Raw genomic sequence first — 7,259 nt, forward strand, 5'->3', positions numbered from 1 at the left:
GACTATAGCCTGCCAAGCCCCTTTGTCCATGGGATTTCCCAGGCAAGAATACTGGAGTGGACAGCCATTTCCTTCTCCAGGGGATCTTCCCAACCCAGGGATCAAACTTGTGTTTCTTAGTGTCTCCTGCATTGACAGGCAGGTTCTTTATCACTAGTGCCACCTGGGAATCCCAAATCAAAACAGAGACTAGCAAAAGGTAATGGGTGAAAGACAGGAAAGACCAGCAGTCCATTAAATACACACAAGATATGGATGAGAATGGCTCTGGACTCATCGTTACCCTGTCACTTTTACTTATGGATTATTACTATTTAATATCTGTCCCTGGTGGCTCAGATGGTAAAGAATCTGCCTGCAATGCAGGAGACCCAGCTTTCATCCCTTGATCAGAAAGACCCCCTGGAGAAGGGAATGGCTACCCACTCCAGTATTCCGGCCTGGAGAATTCCATGGACAGAGAATACCAACCATGGAGTTGTAAAGATTCAGACACGACTCAGTGACTCCACTTTCACTTCTTTAACTCCACCCAACACACACATTAGTATACATCCTTTTTCACACTACCTCTCTCTGATGGCTGTTTCTACTTTTCTCAAGAATTCTTATAATGGATCAAGATAGTGGAATTTCTATAGAGCTTTATAACAGTAGTAGCTAGCATTTGTTAGGTGTCTCCCATGCATTATATCATACAACAATTTAATTAAAAAGTACTGTTATCCCCATTTTTTAAGGTCTGGAAACTGAGAGATCAATCTACAGCTAAGTAACACTATTAAGTGATGGATCCAAGACTCTCATGCAGATATCCAGATTGTAGCTCCTAAATTACCATACCACAGTATCTTTTTTTTACCTGCTTTTAATGGGAATTGCAAAAAGACATCATAGTATATCATTTATAATGCCCTTTCTACTTCTAACATTTTGTTAAAGACAATCAATTACTAATAAAATCACACAATTTTAGTGTTAAAATAGAAAGTGACAATTCTTTTTTGTCACTCCTTTTATAGACAGAGAAAATGAGACTATCAGAGGAAAAATGACTAATCCAATAACATAAAGCTCATTAGTGACAGAACTGAGAATCTAACCCATGTCTTCTCTACTGCAAAATCTCACAAACATTCACAAGTTGTTTCCTCCAGTGGCCTACTGCAGCGAGTGGAAGTGCATCAATAGTAACATCCTTTGCTATAGGGTTTTGTGTTAAACAATGTCTTTTTTTTTCTTTTACTGAAGTATAGTTGATTTACAATGTTGTGCTAATTTCAGGTGTTTATGTCATCTATCTCCATCATTCATTTGCACAAAGAGAAATCCTGCTAAAAAATGCTTTAGCTAAGCAATTATCTGATGAGACACAGGAAAGTTATTTTCAATGAGGTAGAGGAAGAAAGGAAAGATCTACGACTAGAGAAAGGCAGACCAGTTCCTGCCTTGAAAGTAAGGGAACAGAAGAGGGATATTGACCGACTGGAGAAATGAAGTCTAAAGAGGTACTAAAGAGAGTACTAGGGTGCTGATACAGGAAAGTGCTCGTGGATGGTAAAAATAAATCTCACCTACCTTTTAATATCATGAATAAAATTTGAAAAAGGCTTTGCTATTTACAAAGTGCTTTATGTAAAGCAGTTCCTGCAGAATCTGCCTCTAGTAGGCATTTAATAAATGTTAGCTTTATTTTTCTTTTCTTTCTGTCTTTCCATTCTTGAAGATATTTTGTGATTATATCAGGTTGGGCAATGTTGTGTCTGTTTTAACAGCAGGCTGTGTCTTATAGTGGGACAAAAATGGACTTTGGAGCCTGCCTGACAGGACTTGAATCCTGTTTCAATCACTTATTAGTTGGTGGTAAGCAGGTGAAATCACAATTCCATCCTAAGAAAGATATTCAGGTTATTTTACTCTGAATTTCAATTGTTTTCCCTGAAAATATTCCAAGGAGAGGGCTAAGAGGCTTCTGAGAGCTCCCAACATGCTGTTTCCAAATTCAGATGAAATCTTGGTGGGAAAAGAGCCCCCAGACTTTTGGACAGATTTGTATGTTTACCTTCTCAGTGCTACCTTGGCAGTGCTTTCTTGTAGCTCTTTATTTAATAACCTCTCAAAGAAACGAACCTTCTCGTCTCAACTATTAATAACACATTTGGCTGGAATGTAAGTTCACAGGCTGCTGTGAGTACAGGAATGCAACAGAGGAAAATGGAAGACAGAAGACATGAGGGCTGTGTTTTACAATTAGAACCGTTGCTGGCTGACAGCTCATACTTTTTAAGCAAAAGAAAGTACTATTGTTTTATGTGGCCTTTAGAAAATGAAAGGGCTTTCTATGTGATTATTAAGGGGAGAAGAAAGCTTTTACAACCCTTTAACATCAAGCTGGATCTCACTATAAAGAAATCAAAGCAGAAGATGTTACCAAAATGATGGATGAGCTGCAGATATTGAAAAGATAAAGCGTGGTTTGCCATATTTTCTGGTACCATATTCACTGGATCTAGCTGCTCAGGGGGCTCTGGTAAAAAAGGCTCAGTGGTAAAGAGAACCACCTTCAACTATTGATGCTACTATGGGTGTAAGAAGAAGTGCTATACAGATGTCATACAGTTGCTGTCTCTAGGATAGACACTTAAAGGTGACTGTCTAGGACCTATGATCATCACCTATCTATAACTCTCTGTTAAAAGAAAATTTTACATACCAAGACATAGGGAAGTCTTTCTGGCTTATACATGAGTTAGCTTGAGTTTTATGCTAACTAAAATAGTCTGTCAAACATGCATTGTACATCTGCTTTAATTATTAAAGAAAAGGCCACACCGATCAGAAGTAAAGAATGTCCATGTTAAAAATAAAGATTAAATGTCATTTCTGAGATGCTAATGCTGGTACTCCTGTGATGATAAGACTCCCTCCCTAGCTGCCAAGGCCATACCATATGTGCTGTCTGGATATGTGCTGGTCTGTCTTTTACAGACGTTGAAGAAATGTATCCCTGATTTGTTCAGTGTTCTTTGTTCTGACAAGATATAAAACTACCGAAAACTCTGCTTTTCTGGAGCAGGCTTCTGTGCAAGCCCTATTTGGCTCAAATAAAATTCCTTTCTATTCTTATTATTGACTATTTACTGATTATTTTCATAGACACATCTATCATCTTCTTGGTATAGTCTGAGACCTTCTCAATGCCTGGAGATAAGAGAAGCCCTCAGGAACAATGCTCAGGATAGGTAGCATATAGATGTTTGGGTGGCAAAATATTGGCTCCTGTGTCAGCGGGAACTTCTAACATAATTTCACAACCCAGATGAGTCATCAGTCTGATCTGCTATTGTTCTGGGGCAGATGTCTATCTGAGCATATTTGAGCATCATGATGACATGGAGCACTCATCTTGTTTTACATGTGGCAATGTTCTGAAAGGGTCTGAAAATCCCTACTTTTATTTAACTAAGATGTATTGCTGTTGTTTAGTCCCAAAGTCATTTCTGACTCTTTTGTGACCCCATGGATTGTAGCCGGCCAGGCTCCTCTGTCGATGGGATTTCCCAGGCAAAAATACTGGAGTGGGTTGCCATTTCCTTCTGTAGAGTATCTTCCCTGATTGGGGTTCGAACCTGCGTCTCCTGAATGGGCAGGCAATTCTTTACTACTGAGCCACCAGGGAAGCCCCAACTAAGATATAGTATATGTGAAATAAAAGGAGAGATGAAGCTAAAATGTCAGGGTAAGGAGTTTTCATGCAGTCCAGGATGCAGTAGGGAAATATGGAATGGTTTCTGAGAGATATGATAAGTGCCATGTTTTAAAAAATGAATTGGCATAATAATAGTAACAAACTCTATTAAGCATACTTTGTACCACTTTATAAAAAAATGTGTGTATTTGTGTGTGCGTGGTAATCCCACAACAACCTTAAGAATTAGATTCTTATTTTTTTTACAGGTGAAAGAAACTAAAAGAGGTTAATGCTTTTGCCCACTGTCACAGGAAGAGTAAATGACAGAGCCAGGCTTATGTCCTTTAATTTTTTTTAGAATTGAACTCAATAGTTGTTTTTAGATTTGCTACACATATTGCTTTTAAAGTTCACTCTCCAAACTACCAAAAAGTAACAAAAGAACAGGCATTATTTCCAATAGAATAGAAAGAATATTACTTTGTAGAGGAAATAAAAATCTTCTCTCACTTTTTTTTTTCTAGCTGCTGTAGGCCAGCCCTGTAATTGGCATTCATCGAGCAGAAAATATGTGAATCTTTTGATCAAGACAGCTTGCCTTGGTGCCAGGTCTCTGAACGTAGGGGCAATATATTTGCTCTTCAGCTCATCCCACCCATTTTGGCTTCTATAAACTTCCTCACTGTGCTTGAAATTCTAACTACCCTCTTTACCTTGTCTTCCTGTATTATGAGCCTCTGTAAATTTCTTCAGCATGAATGTACCTGTCCTCAGGATTACCCCATCATTCACATCTACCAATCCTATGTCTTTTGCTTGCTAGCTTCTGATTTGATCTTTGCTCTTTGATTTGCGGGTGAATTCCGGTTTCTAGCTACTTTCCTGCCTGGATCACCATAGCCTGTACCCTTGACTTCAAGCCCATTCTTTACCTGTGGATGTCTGTAGTACTGTGGAAATAAAAATCCTAATAATGCAGAGAATTCACCACAAAGTGTAGAAAGGAAAGAATGATGTTTGATTTTTAAATAAACACATGCTATTCATGTTATGTGCACATAGGCAGTTTGTATAAAACTTAAAAAGTCAGGCCATTTTCACACACATTTATATAGACACTTTGCAGCCATACAAAACACACATCCTTCAACTTTTATGGTATTTTTGTGTTCCCTACAAGAGGACATAACAGAACAATTTGTGTATATATATTTTTTTCGGTATAGTTCATCCTAAGTTCACTTAAGAATTGAGATAGCTATTTGCTCTAGTTAATTGCCGTCACCCATGGGAATAGTAAATCCTCTCTTATCTCTTCTATAAGCAAATGATTACAGCCTAAGACAGACAGCTAGTTAAACTATCTAGGTGCCAGGAAGACTCCTAGACGTTTACATTTCAAAGGTGATGAAATCCAGACCCGTGAAGAGAGTTATTTACATTCCAAATGTTAGATTAAGGACTCTGGTTGGATTGGGTCTCCCAAAGAAAGAGTCTTAGAAGGAGAGGGCAAATGATCTATTTGTCCATTAAAAACAGGCACAATTATTTTTATTTACTCTTAAATTTAGTTCTGTCATTGACAACACGGGGATTTCAAAGAGTAGTGATGGGAGCTGTCTAAAAGGCAGCATCGAGCTGAAAAGACTCAGGAAACCTCATCATTTTAATAAATCACTGAGCGCTAGTAAGAGTGCTCCTAAGTTCTCACAGCACCCCGGGGGACACACAAGTCTAGGAGCTACCTACTTTCCACCAGTGTTAGAGAATTCGTTCATGCTCCTAAGGCAACCAACTACTGGAAATGGGCTAAGTCCACAGGGGGAGAAAAGGTAAATTCACTCAACAGAGTATTGATTTAGCTTTCTGTTAACTTGGATCATTTCTTTTTTTCCCCCAAAGTTTAAACTTTTTACTTTGTATTGGAATATAACATTAACAATGTTACAGTAGCTTCAGGCGAAAAGCTGAAGGATTCAGCCTTGTTTGTTTCAGACAGTGAGTGTTTTTGCTTTCCTAAATTCATTTGTATTAAGGCCTTTGTCAAAAGAGATCATGCAGAGTGTTATGGTTGGTATTCTAGAAATGCTCTTCAACTCTGACAGTCTAAATGTTTACTTTATTTTATTTTTTAAATAAATTTGTTTTAAGTGGAGGCTAATTAATTTACAGTAAATTAACAGATGCTTACTCCTTGGAAGGAAACGAAATTCATTATTTTTGACTATTTTATACCAGCTTGAGTTAAAAAAAAATGAAACAAGTCAATTGCTGATGTTTCAAACAACCTAGCTGAGTGGTTGTTATTAACAGATAAAGAAGCATACTTTACATAGATTATACAAAACAGGCTCCTTCTCTGAGATGAGAGGACTCCTCTAGTTTGCTCCAGGTTTGAACTAGAGTAAGGGCTAACATTTCTTCTGATGCATGGACATGATTTAAAGGGTTCAGGCAGTGATAACTGGACTCTGACCAGGAGCCTCAAAACTAACAGAAGGAAAACAGGGAGGTGGGGAAGTGGAATCAAAAAGGAGTGGGGGAGAAGCCAAAGAAGGAGGAAGAAGGTTGATTTTTCAACTTGGAGGAGGTTGCACATGTGGAATGCATAGGTGGAAGCTTGACACAAATAGAAAAAAAAACACAAATGGCCTTAACACACAGAGGACAAACTAAAATTATTTACCACATCTATATTTACATGCACATATGTAAAGAAGTTTAGGGGGAAAATTGATGCCAATTTAAGATTTTGAATGAGTCAAAAATATTTTCATTTTCAGGGTGGGGTAAATCATAAGAATAAGAAAGGCAATGAGTGACACCACAGATTGTCACTGCCTGAAGGAACTGATAAGTTAGTCCAACTTTCTCCTTTTATGAATGAGAACTGAAGCCCCAAATGAAGAGATTTGTGGACAAAAACTGTTGCCTGTCATTTCTGTAAGCAACTGCCATCAAGTCATCAGCCACTACACTACAATATAGTATAAACAGATCTTTAATATGCATCAGGAAACAAAAAAATTCTTATGATTTGCTTTCTTGTGATATTCACTTTATTGAGGTGGTCTGGAACAGAACCTGCAGTATCTCCAAGGTATGCTTGGATTCCTGAAGAGTATACAGGAACATAGATTTACCCTCTCTCTTAAATCTTTGCTTATTCTCTGTAGTTTGAAGCTCAACCATTCTTGTCCCCTCCTTGCTCTTACGTTTTCCTAGAGTACAAGTCAGAGTACTGAGATAACTTAGTCATACTATACTTCAGGTCAGAAAACTTGGCTTTATGTGCAGTCTGAGATGACTTCTATGTCTGGGATTCTACCATCTTTCCCAGGACTACTTGCTTTGTGATTTTATTATATCAAAAAAAATGTTTGAGAGCAGGAGTGAAGAAGCAAAAAAATTAATATGATATGGTAAATTGCTACCTTGTACCTTGGGAGGGATAGGGCACTTACACTAAGGAGGTAGCTATGGAAATTAGAAGTCCCCTCTGGTTATTATCTATGACCCACTGTAGTGTCCAATCCATGACCCTTCCCTTTATCTGATATCTGACCCT

The sequence above is a fragment of the Capra hircus genome (genome assembly GCF_001704415.2).
Source record: "Capra hircus breed San Clemente chromosome X unlocalized genomic scaffold, ASM170441v1, whole genome shotgun sequence".
NCBI lineage: Eukaryota > Metazoa > Chordata > Mammalia > Artiodactyla > Bovidae > Capra > Capra hircus.